We start from the raw sequence: 10,317 nt of genomic DNA, 5'->3' as shown, positions 1-10,317 counted from the left end.
CCCCGACCGGATGCACAGGGGGAGCAGCCCAGGAGCCGACACAACCCCGACCAGACGCACAGGGGGAGCAGCTCAGGAGCCGACACAACCCCGACCGGACGCACAGGGGGAGCAGCCCAGGAGCTACTGCAAGGCCTCCCCGCAGGCTCTGGGACCCAGTGGTTGCTGGCACCTGCAGTGGCTGCCCGAACAGTCCTCCAGATTCCCCAGCCTCTGAAACCAAGATTGGAGGAGACAAAAATAGAGGTGTGAAGTGCTGTGGGCGATGACTACCGCCTTTCTCCCTCCTCCAAGCTAAATAGCTCCAATTCCGTTGGCAATTTTTCCTAAGGTGTATCTGCCAACGCTCTAATCACCTGTGTGGCTGTGGATTAAATCTGTCCTGAAATCTCCCTTTTACCCTTGAGTTGCAAGTCCGGAGTGCAACCTAGCACTGTCTGTGCAGAATTAATGTTGGGTGACAGGGAAAAAGCACACATACAGATTGGATCTAAAAGGACACTGGTTTATACTGGAACTGACTTTCCAGCAGCACCTCTCAGAGAAGGCCTGTTCATCAGAGACAGAACGGGAAGAGGAGGTGGCGTGGCATGCCACACACCTGGCACTGCTGCATTGCATTGAGCAGCGGGTCAGCACCTGGCTTACTTGGGACGGACGCCCTGCATTTCAGCAAACGGATTAGTCACGTTCACAAGAACGGAAGCCCCGTTTGCAAGCACAGACGTGGGTGTCATCACTCAATGTCCCTTGTTGTAAAATTGCTCTCATTTTCCAAGAATTTCTCCTAACTGCTCCTAGCGCCAGGCAGGCTCAGTGTGTTTTAAGGGGTTTCTATCTTTGAGGAACTGTGGCACTGTGGAGACAGACAGACAGATGTGGACACAGCCATCTTGATGCAGTGACTGGTGTGACTGTGCAGGTAGGCCTTTCTGTCCCACTGGGCCTCCTTGGTCGTACTCAAATTTAATCTACTGCCCCCTCTGCCAGGAGGTGGCAGTGGCTGTCCCCTGAAGCTGAGGGCCTAGGTGATCTGTGAGAATGAGTGACATATTTGACTCCATGAGCAGCAGCAGCTTCTCCGGCTGATGTGATGGAAGAGTCCAGAGCTGGATCATTTGCACACATGTCGCCCCCACACAAGCGCACCACCCAACTCTTCACAGCTTCGGGCTCTCCCGGGCTTCCCAATCTCACCCACCCTCCTCTGTCACTGGGGCTCCCGTCTGTCCCCCCAGTAACCTTTGCCCACCACGTCCACGGCTCTCCAACGTCCACGACTACCTTTCGCGTGCTATCCAGACAGTGTTGAGTAGTCTCACACGCAGAGACGCTGTCCTCCAAGTCTGTGCCCCAGTTTGCAAAGTGACAACTGGCTGAGGAACTTGAATTTGAGTTCCACCCCATCCTGCCTGAAACAGCCAAGCCAATTACAGGTCAGCCTTGCTGCTGCTCAGGCCTGGCTGAGCATAGAGCTGGGTCATCTGGCTCTCGGGGCCAGTCTGTCCTCAAGCCTTGAAGCAGAAATACATCGACAGAGGCAACGTGGGAGGCCTGAGCTTGCTGGACTGGCCAGCACCTTCCCAGACATGCATGGACGGCCGGCTCCCTCCTTACGCAGCACGTAACTGATGTCTGCCATTCGGGATGCAGTGAAAATCCCAGCTCCCACCTTGCTGGCCTGTGACAGCCCCAGCTGACCTGTGCCCCACCACAGCTGTGACCTGGGGGCTGACCATCTCTCTCACACACCACAGGTGCTTACGTGTGCATGTGAGCACACGTGCGTGGCTATATGCCCACACATGCATGTGTGTGTGTTCCATTCATTACACTCGTCTCGTTCCCTTCCTGTCAGAGCCATGGCATCAAACCCATGTAGGGGGACAGTAAGAAGGCCACTGGTCCCCCGGGGGTGTGGCATGGCAGAACTGTGCCGTGGACTTGGCTCACATGCCCAGGAGATGTGACCGGCCGAGGTCCCGTGGGTGGCGGCATCATTGCTCCAGCTGTTCCTTGGTAGAGTGGAGGGGGTTAGGGGGGAGGGGGGAGGGACAGCCGGGGGCGGTGGCGTCAGGGACGGCCCCCAGTGAGCGCCGGCCTGGTGCTCGCTGCGTGTTCTGTCACGTGGCTTCGGCTTGTGTGTGGCGCCATCTCTGACACCCTCTGTGCAGCGTCACCGCTGGGGGCCCGACGTTGGCATCACCCCTCCCCAGCGCCTGCCTTGTCCACCCACAGATACCAGAAGCACAGGATGACATCATCCCACGAGCAAAGGGACGAGGAAGCTTAGTAGTTGGCAAGAATGCCGATTCTAAGTTTACTTGAAATAGAAAACTTTGCTAGTTGGATAGTGAGATAAGAATCAAAAGTAACTTTCTAGGAGATTGCTGTTTGAAGAAAATTTAAAAGTTGTTCTAGGTGTTGGGGGCTCAAGCTCCTAATCCTAGCTACTCAGGAGGCTGAGATCTGAAGGCTGTGCTTCAAAGCCAGCCTGGGCAGGGAAACACCTGAGATTCTTGTCTCCAACCAACCACCAAAAAGCTGGAAGTGGCGCGTGCTAGCCTTGAGCAAAAAGTTTAGGGACAATGCCCAGATCCCAAGTTCAAGCACTAGACTGGTATACACACACACACACGTACACACACACACACACACACACACACAGACTATGACCTTCAGGACACTTAGAGAACAAGGTTCAGCTAGTCAGAGGTCAGCATGACATTCTGTAGCAGTTTTGGGGCGTCAGAGGCAGAGTTCCATAAAAGAATTAAAAAAAGCCACACAGCAGGAGAGCACAGACCAGAATTTTAGCAGGGAATCTGTTCAATTGTCTTGTACTTGCTGTGGAGTCACTGGAAAATTCCTCATCCTCCACACCTACAAACCAGAAATTACCAGGACCAAAAATAAGAAGACACCCCACAGCTCTCCAACAGGTCAGGCTGACTGAAGGCTGCCCGGCCGCGCAGCCTTACAGAGCCGTTAAGAGACGTGGCTGCTGCTGGCTGGAAGATGCTTTTGTCAAGTTGGACTCTGGCCAGGTTATACGAGTGTGAATTTGGATTTTAGAAGGAAACACAACAGCCCACGAGTGCAAGAGCAACACCAGGTCCTGCAGAAGACAGATGCCTCGCAGCGGCGCGTCAGGAGCTGGCACCACGCTCCTCCTGTGTGTAACCAGGAAGCCCTCTGGTGTGGTCACACTCCACGCGGTGGAGACAGGACCAAGGGTGCCTTGGCCCCGGACCTGATGCAGGTTCGGCCGTGGCTGACGCTCCCAGAGGCCTCCTAGTCCCCTCAAGGTGAACCCAGTACTGTCTCAGCTGAAGTCTCTGAAGCAGCTCCGCCTGCTCAGCCTGCAGCCAGGTGCAGGTCTTCAGGCCCCACCTCCTCCCAGCTGTGGGAGCCCAGCCTGAGGGCCCGCAGGGCTCGGGAGGCGGCGGCCTGATCGCTGTGCGGAGACAGTGCCCTCCGAGGGGCGTCAGCTCCATTTGGGAACCAAAGACGTCGCCCACAGAGCGTGCCAGGCCCCGGCATCTTGTGGAGTATCAGAACATGAGTGCAGAGGGCAGAGAGCCTCAGACCCGCGGCGGGTCCCTCGCTTGCTTCCTGCACACAGCGGAGCCCGATCTGTGAGAGACGGCAAGCCTCTGGCAAACAGAGCCTGACCACACCTGGCAGGCCGGCAGGACCCCGGCTCCCCTGCTCACACATTCAGCCACAGGAATTCCTCTGACTTGCTCAATGCGGGTGCGCACCTGTGAGTGGACAGGAGAGTCTAGTTTACTGTCTTCACTAGGAGGAGGGCTGGAAGCAGATGATCACAGCTAAGAGCAGGAGGGGCCCTGGTGGAGCTGCCGCAGTTGGGATCCCTCCCGGGGATCACGCGCTTCCTCTTCTCTTGAGGTGATGATTGGCCACATGCTTGCGATTTGCATGATAACCTGCTTGTATCCTGTGGGAGACAGTGGGGTGCAGGTGCTCAGCCCCCCAGGACTCAGGTAGCAGCCTCCAGGAAATTACAGGTGGAAGAGTCAGAGGGGGGGAGCTGGCTCTCTGCCACCGCAGGGGAGGGGGGAGGGGAAGCTGGCTCTCTGCCCCCTGCTGGGGGAGGGGAAGGGGGAGGAGGGGAGCTCACCACATTGGGTTAGCAGGTGACCCTCCATGTGGGTAAGGTACCAGTCTGCACCATGCATTTGGGTGCAGGGGCAGACAGTGTTTTCAAAATGTACATTCGCACTTACCCTGTAATATATGCAAACAAAACCAGAGTTCAGCTGTGTGTGGGTTTCTACTCACGTCTTTTTCTGTGGCTTTGGACAACTATAAGCATACACGTATGACTCACGTTGTGCTCTTTATGGTGCTTCCCACCTCCCATGTCTCCCTGACAGGCAGTGGGCAGCCCTCCTGTCTCCACAGACGCTCTTGTCTGCCTGGCAGGGCCTCCGTTTCCATGACTGGCTGTCCAGGCTCCGAGACCTCTGTGGGCCTACAGCTGTGGGGACCTCCTTCTGGTAGCCCATGGGGCTTAGTGTCGTGCCGGGGGAGAGGGAAGAGGTCTGGACATCAGCAGCTGGGCGGTGTGGAGGCACAGAGGCCTCCATGATGGGGCAGAGCCATCCCTCCTCCATGGGGCCCTGGCTCCAGGGCGGCGGGGGCCATGGAGACTCCACACGCCCAGCAGCAACCACAGCTGACGGCCAGGCCACCATCACGCCAAGTGCACAGACCCAGAGTCTTCCGGACAGGAAAAGAATCAAGACCTAAGAGTGTGGGACCTCACGGCCGGCAATGTGCCGTGTATACAGCAGGTGGAAAGAGCGCGTGGAGGTTACATGGAAGGAAATGACACGGAGTTGACTTGGAAGCGATTATGGAACTTGCCACCACTGGCAAAAACTACAGCCGTGTGCAGGCGGAGTTGTGGATAGTGCACCGAGAGGCCAGCAGGGGGCGCTCAGGGCCGCAGAGCACATCAGCGAGTGGAGGAGTCCTGAGCATGGCAGCGGACACCGTGGCGGACACTGGGGACGGCCACACAGCACGCACGGGGACCTGGGGCAGCACCTCCAGAAGATGCACCACAGGCTGATTCTTATTTATTTTGTTGGTTGTGGGACTTGAACTCCTGGCCTGGGTGCTGTCCCTCAGCTCTTCAGCTCAAGGAGAGCCCTCTACCATTTGAGCCACAGCACCACTTCTGGTTTTCTGGTGGTTTATTGGAGTTAAAGAGTCTCATGGACTTTCCTGCCTGGGCTGGATTTGAACCAAGATCCTCAGATCTCAGCCTCCTGAGTAGCTAGGATGACAGGTGTGAACCACTGGCATCCGGCTTATTCTTGTCCTGAGAAAAAACAAGAAATAACTAATTCAGGGACGTCCCAAGCCAGCTGTCCCTGCCAAGCTGCCAAGCGGCTCCCAGGGCAGCACAGGGCTGCGTCCGGGCCCGAGCCCGGCCAGGAGCGCCTGGCAGCAGCAGCAGGCCCTTCCCCTCGGGCTGTGAGGACGAGGTGCCTCTCCCAGGGCTACAGTGGCTACACCTGGCCAGGCAGGCATGCTGATGGCTGGCCCAGCTCCCGGGACCCCAGGGCGCCAGGCTCTGGCTGAGCCCAAGAGGCTGGGGGCTGAGGAGCCACGAGGGCCGCTTCCTCTCAGCCCGCAAGCGCACCTGTTCATACCGCGGCTCCCAGAGTGTGCTCCTGGTATTGTTGGATCAGTCACCTTTGCAGCAAAACCGGAGTGGCGACATGGCCTTTGTGTCTCTGTTAGTGCAGAGCCCTCAGACAGTTCCTCAGGCCTTTCAAACATGGTCTTCATCCTCAGGATGTATCTGTTCAGGGAAACCTCTCTCCAAGTGGCCTGGGAGCTTCATGTGTGAACAGGTAGAAGTGGGAGCTGTGGGGTGAGCAGGAGGAGCGCAGGGCTCTGTGACCTCCAGGGTCCCCGCGGCACCGGAGCACCGGGGCTGGGCTCCGCCCTGCCCTGCAGGGAGGCCACTGTTCTTGTCCCTTGTCACGTGCGCGTGTGCGCATGCGTGTGCGCGCGCGCGCGCGCCGGTGGGGGCGGGGAGGCGGGGCTCAGGCGGTGGCTAGGAGGAAGGATGGGCGAGTGAGCTGCAGGTGCCCGGGGAAGGCACGGCGCTGTGGGCATCCGGAGGGCGTGTGAGCTGCGGGCACACGGGGGAGGGGGGCACACCGGCTGCAGGCACTCGGGAAGGGCACGTGTATGTCCAGAGCCTGTGGAGCCGGCCAGCATGGGCACTGAGCTCCGCTGGTGCTGGGCTGTGGGCTCCGCCTGAGCAGCTGGGCGCATGCCTGCCCTGTGCTGTTCACGGAGGCCTGCCTGGCACACCCAGGCCTGGCGGGTCCCGCCGGCCTGGCCCGGCCCCCTCGGGGACCTCTCCAGGTCTTTACAGCCCTGTGGCCTCACTCCCTCTGAAGAACACTGCACGGCAGAGCCCACCGGCTGGGAATCCAACCTGTGGGGTTTGGAGCGCGCTCTGCCACCAAGTTCAGAAATGATGAGCGCCAGCATTGGAGAAGGGCCTGTCCTGGGGTTAGTTTCACCAGCACGCAAGGCCACCGGTGTGAGGCACCGGGTGCCCTGGCCTCCCCTGTACACGAGGAAGGGGCTGCGGGGGTCTGGGGCCCAGAGAAGCCTTGCTGCCCTCATCTCCTCCAGGACGGGAAGAAGGCGGCGACACCAGGTGGGGCCGAGATGTCTTTGGTGTCATCTGCACTGCTCATGGTCACAGGCGGCTGGTGTCAGAGCGGACACGACCTTCAGGAATCTAAGCTCGGACATCTTTGCAGGCAGCCTGCTTTCTTCTGACTGCTGCTTTTCCACTGGAGTTTTGGGGTGGGGATAAGAGGAAGAACTGCCACTCCCTCCATGGTGGGGCAGCCCGTGGACGGTGAACCCCTTGCTCGTGTAACTGAACTGTCACCTTCCACATCTTGTTCTGTTTCAGGCTTCTGAGGAGAGCGGCAGCATCGAGTTGACAGCGGGGCTGACTCTGTGTTTGGCTTTGGGCTGTCTCACTGGAGCTGGTCCTGGGGGTCTGGCTGGAGCTTTCTTGGATGTGCTGATCGGTGCGGTGCACCGCCGCAGGGTGTCAGGGCCTCCCGCTCCGTGTCCTCCCAAGGCCCAGGCCTCGGCTCCTCCTCGTCATAGTGTGCTGGGACCACGCCTGCCAGGGGCACTCAAGGACTAGAAGGGCTGTTTCTGTGACCACCAGCAAGTGCTGCAGGGTGCTGAGCTCATAGGGTGCTGAGTCTACTTGGGGTGACCCTGGCTCTGTGAGCCCAGGCGGGCGCGAGCCTGCCCCATCCACAGCCTCCTCTCCCGGGACCCTGACGCAGCCTCTGCCATTCTCAGAGGAACCCTAGCGGTGCCACAGATCACGGAGTGCCCGGTGAGCCGGGTCTGGCTCACTGGTCTGTGCCTGCGTGTGCCCAGAGGCTGCTGGCCAGAGTCCCAGAGCGTCATGAATGTCCACCCTATATGGGAACAAAACGTGACTGAATGCGACAAAATGCCCAGGCAAAGCAACGACCCGGCAAGGGTGGGTCTGCCTCTCAGTCTCAGGACAGGAGGGCGGCCTGTGACTAGGAAGGAGAGCAAGGCTGTTAGCAGCCTTTTCCTTCTTCCCTGTCCACCTGGGTCCGACCCTGTGAGGGCCCACGTGCTCAGGGGGGTCCCCCCCTTAGTTACTCCTCTCTGGAAACACTCCACAGGAATGCCCAGCCTGCGCCCTTCCACACTGCTCCTGTAGTTGAGCAGCAGGGTTTGGCCTGGCCGTCGGTCTCTGTGCCTCTCACAGATTTATCAAGCTGAACATTTGTGAGCCGTGGTCTTACCCACAGGCAGTGTCCTCTGGGTGGAGCCCAGCAGCCCGGGGAGAGGCCTGTGTGGGCCCGCAGGCTGGGATGGAAGGGCTGGTCCCCGGAGCAGGCTCTCGGGCCTCGGAGCTGGCCTCAGCAGCAGAGGCAGGCGGCCTGGCTGAGACCCCAGCTGCAGGTGGGCTGGTTTGGGAGCTGGGAGTCAAGGGTGACAGAAGGGAAGGGCGGGCATCCGGGGGCCCGCAACCCAGTGTGGGGGAAGGAGAGACCGCGCACCAGCGGTGGGTGTTTCCTGCCCACCACACGATTCTCATGAAGACCTCAGGCTCTTCTCTGTCTCCAACCCCGGTCCCCGTCTCAAATCTAGATGGACTTTTCTGGAACACACTTTTATTTTTTATTTTTATTTATTTTTTGGGTCCGGTCGTGGGGCCTGAACTCTGGGCCTGGGCGCTGTCCCTCAGCTCTTCAGCTCAAGGCTAGCGCTCTACCACTCGAGCCACAGCACCACTTCCGGCTTTAGTTTTTCTGCTTATGTGGTGCTGAGGAATCGAACCCAGGGCCTCATGCATGCAAAGCAAGCGCCCTACCACTGAGCCACCTTCCCAGCCCAAACACACTTTTATCTTTTAAAAGATGTATTATTTGTTCACTTTATTAAACTACCAGCCAGTAAGGTAGGTTATTTCGAATGAATTGGTCTATTTAAAACACATGTTGATGTTCACATTGACTTTGTTTTCTTTCGCTGTGGAAAATCTATTTCTGCTGATCAATTATTTTATTTTGTAAATTTTATCTTATTGTCAAGGTGATGTACAGAGGGGTTACAGCTGCATAAGTAAGGTACTGAGTACGTTTCTTGTCAAACGTGGTTACACCTTCCCTCCTTTTCTCCCACTTTCTCTCCAATTACCACCCTCCCCAAGCGGCACAGTTCCTTTCTAATATACCGTCTTGTGGGTATCGCTGGTGCGTTGGCTCATCCTTTGTCCTTTGTCTTACCATTTTGTGATTCCACTTCCCTTCCCCAAGTCAGATAAACATATATACAAGACACAGGGTACCAAAATCAAAACAGTGACAACAGGGGATAAGCCAAAGGGGAAAAAAGAAAAAAGCCACTTTACACAGTACATTTAAAAAAAAACTTTTTTTCCCATATCTTGGAGTTCATTTTTTTAAATTTTTTATTGTAAAGATACTATACAGAGGGTTACAGTTACATGAGTGAGGTAATGAGTACACTTCCTCTTGAACATTGTTACCCCCTCCATTGTTTTCCCCCTACCATCCCCTCCCTCCCTCCCTTCCCTGAGGTTCTTTTTTTTTATTATGATTAAGTGATTGTATAATTTTGGAGTTCATTTTGATTAGCATTATTTTATATGGTCATATGTACTAGCTATTGAGCTATTATGATAGCAAGGACTATCCTAGACATATACTAATTATTACAAATAAGGGAGACCATGGGACCTATGTTTCTTTGGGCTTGGCTTACTTCACTTAATTTGATTTTTTTCCAAGTGTTCTCATTTCCTAACAAATGGGGCAATGTCATTATTTCTGATGGAGGCATAGAATTCCATTGTTTATATTTACCACATTTTCTGATCCATTCATCTACTGAGGGGCATCTGGGTTGGTTCATATCTTAGCTATAGTAAATAATACTGCAATAAACATAGTTGTGCTGGTAGCTTTAGTATGGCCTTGTTTATGATCATTTGGGTAAATGCCCAGGAGTGGGATTGCTGGGTCATAGGGGAGCTCTATGTGGAGTCTTTTGAGGAACCTTCATACTACTTTCCAAAGTGGTTGAACAAGTTTACACTCCAACAGTGCAGTAGGGTTCCCTTCTGTCCACATCCCCTCTAGCATCTGTTGTTATTTGTTTTCTTGATTACGGCCATTCTAACTGGGGTGAGGCAGAATCTCATTTGCATTTCTTTGATGGCCAGAACTGTTGAACATAGATAGCATCATGTGTCTATCGGTCATTCTTATATCTTCACAAGAGAAGTCTCTTTTTCACTTTTATTCCAGTTATTAATGGGGTAATTGTTTCTTTGAGGATTTGTTATTGGGGGGGGATTTAATTTTTTGAGTTCTAGGTATATTTTTGATATGAGGCCCTTGTCTATTGTATAGCTAGTGAAGATCTTCTCCGAATCTGTGGGCTATTTATTTTGCTGTTTCCTTTGCCATGCAGAAGCTTTGCAGTTTAAAGCAATCCCACTTATCAACAGTCTTCCTTTGATTTGTTCTGTTTCTGGATATTTATTTATGAAGTTTCAACCTATGCCAAGGAGCCCTTCTGTATTATCTCATCTACTGTCAATACTTTCTACTCTGTTTTTTATTTTTTTTTGGGTCCGGTTGTGGGGCCTGAACTCTGGGCCTGGGTGCTGTCCCTCAGCTCTTCAGCTCAAGGCTAGTGCTCTACCACTTGAGCCACAGCGCC

At 55.3% G+C, this 10,317-nt stretch overlaps 1 protein-coding gene across 1 annotated transcript in view; it reads right to left on the bottom strand.

Moving 5' to 3' along the window:
- Ctdp1 (CTD (carboxy-terminal domain, RNA polymerase II, polypeptide A) phosphatase, subunit 1) overlaps positions 1 to 10,317 on the bottom strand; it is a 68,011-nt gene that overhangs the window by 1,149 nt on the left and 56,545 nt on the right. The window contains exon 14 of the mRNA XM_013026136.1: positions 10,248 to 10,254. The gene's annotated coding sequence lies outside the window, so the exon portion shown is untranslated. The remainder of the gene's footprint in view (positions 1 to 10,247; positions 10,255 to 10,317) is intronic.

Source organism: Dipodomys ordii, unplaced genomic scaffold, assembly GCF_000151885.1.
Source record: "Dipodomys ordii isolate 6190 unplaced genomic scaffold, Dord_2.0 Scaffold91, whole genome shotgun sequence".
Taxonomy (NCBI): Eukaryota; Metazoa; Chordata; class Mammalia; order Rodentia; family Heteromyidae; genus Dipodomys; species Dipodomys ordii.
This window is presented reverse-complemented; position numbering and strand designations above follow the sequence as displayed.